The following is a 2,545-nucleotide window of genomic DNA, read 5'->3' on the forward strand; positions in this document are numbered from 1 at the left end:
AAGACTGTTATCGAGGTGAGCGAGTGAAACCGGGGAGCGGAGGCAACACCCGAACTAAGAACGGGGTGTTTTAAAACCCCGTAGCTGCAAAGAGGGAAAACACGATCTCAGGAGAGGCGGGCAGAATCATCGGCAGTCGACGGATGTAAGAGAGGAAACGAGCCAGCTGCCGCACCGCAGAGAACAGTAAAGTATTTCCCTTCCGACGCTACCTAAAGGCGAAAGAGAGATCACTCAGTGAGCCCTGGCGGAATGGAGGTACGTGCCTGAATGAGATATACCGAATTTAGCACCTGTGGAGAGAAAGGCTGAGAGCACAGCCAGAGAGAGACGTTTTAGAGAAAAGTGAAAGTGAGAAGTAATACTAAAGGAGTGAAAGACTTGACAGGAAGAGTGCCAACCCAAAGAGGTGGTCCCAGATATCCTGTTAACTAAGAAGAAAGTTTAGTAATAAACAATAACATCTAGATGATGAGGATAAGAGCGACCACACACCTTAAAGCCTGAACATTTTCTTTGTCACAGTAGGAAAGAGTAGAAAGATTAGAATTCCTTATTAAGAAAGATAAAGAGAAGAAAGACAGGTAAAGACAAGTGAGGTACCAAATATAATTTAAAGACAGCTAAGAACCAAACACCAAGCAAGGGAAGAACTAGAACTATTCATTGAGAAGAAATACGACAAAAGAGTCAAGAGAGAGAGAGAGAGCACAATTTGAAGGAACAATCTTACCCTATGAACTTACGTGTTTGCATCAAGCTTGATACCACGCTGACGAGTTATGACCTGAATTCCGGGGAGGCTGAAGAAGACGTATCCTTTTTCCAGGTTACCTAAATAATCGAAAAACCCATATTTATGAACAATAAAATAATTGGACTCTACTTTAGTCCAAACAAACTACTTATTGGCTAAGATCTCGTTTTTTTTAAACACAACACCTGTAGAATATCACAGTTTGGTGGCAGCGGTGGGATAGTGAGAACGCCATGGAGGACCTTATGAAGACCCTGAGCGAAGGACAACAACTTCTACAACAAGCTTTGCAAATGCAGTCACAACAAGCTCAAGCTGACAGGTTAGCCTTTCAACAGGCGTTACAAATGCAGCAGGCTCAATTACTTGAAGTGACGAATGTGCGGAATAATCCTCAGGTACCTACCTCAGTGTTACAAAAGTATTTAGCCGGCGAGGACCCAGGACACTTTTTCGTGAATTTTGAAAGAGTCGCTCGGAATGCACAGTGGCCTGCCGAGAGATGGTGTCATTACATCGCACCATTGATGACCTGTGAAATGCAATTGCATATCAGGCTGCAAACCCGGCAGGCGATATCAACTATGGGGACATGAAGAAGGTAGTGTTGGAGAGATGGGACACGACGAGGAAACATACCGAGTCAAGTTTAGAGAAGTCAAATTGAAGGGAGAAGAGACACTGAGACAGTTATTTTATAGAGTAAAGGAGTTGGCGGAGAAATGGTTACAACCTAGTACGTCCAACCCTGCAGAGATAACGGAAAAGGTCATTTTGGAACAATTCATCGAAGCTCTCCCTGGGCCCATACAGAGACGGGTCAATCAACATCCCAAACTGTCTCTGAGCGAGGCTATCAAAGTAGCATCAGCTTATCAGAAAGCTGGACAAAGCAAGGTGTTGAACTATTCTATGAGTTATAAACCACCTCTCTTGTTGAACAAGTCGACAAATCAGTCTAGATGGCCACACTCAATGTTAAGGAAGACAGAAGGGGAAAACATACGTTCCCGACCCAACAGTGAGGGTCCTATGAATTACTGACAAACGTCACCGGCGATGAGAGGTCCGCAATGTTTCGACTGTGGAGATTGGGGCCATCTCGCGAGGTTCTGTCCGAAGAAACCAAAAGCTGAACCAATGGATGTGGGAATTTTCGAATCCCCTAAAGAAATTGAGATCCCGGAACAAATATCTGGGAGACCGTCGCAATACCTATATACATGTGAGGCAGAGGTGGATGGAAAACCCACTACTGCGTTGATAGACTCCAGAAGCCTACAGACAGCAGTGACATCGGAGCTGGTAGGTGAAGATTATGATTCTCCAGGGGAAATTCCTATCCGATGTGTCCATGGGGATGTAAGGGTTTATCCCTCGAAGGAAGTACAAATTAAGATAGTCGGGGAGACAATGGCAGTGACAGCAGCAGTGTTACCCCATTTACCTAAACCACTTCTAATTGGGTCAGACATACCAAAATTCTCTGAAGTAGTTCATAAAATTGAGAACAGCTGGTTAGAAACGGCCCCTTTTCATAGAGAAGAAATACAAAGCCCGATCCCTAGGACACGGAAAAGTAGAAAGTTCAAGCGAGCATTGAAGAAAGAATGGAGAGCTAAAACGTTTTCCCTGTAGCAGTCGATTGGAGGTTGGAGGAAGGCGGAGATAACTTTAGGTTGGCTCAAGAATTGGATCCCTTGCTGCAATATGCCAGAGATTGTGCCTTAGAACAGACGACAGGACAGGGACCACGCTTCGTAAAAGAGAATGGATTATACTACAGAA

Source organism: Ambystoma mexicanum, unplaced genomic scaffold (genome assembly GCF_040938575.1).
Source record: "Ambystoma mexicanum isolate Mex_15411 unplaced genomic scaffold, UKY_AmexF1_1 Mex_scaf79, whole genome shotgun sequence".
Classification (NCBI taxonomy): domain Eukaryota; kingdom Metazoa; phylum Chordata; class Amphibia; order Caudata; family Ambystomatidae; genus Ambystoma; species Ambystoma mexicanum.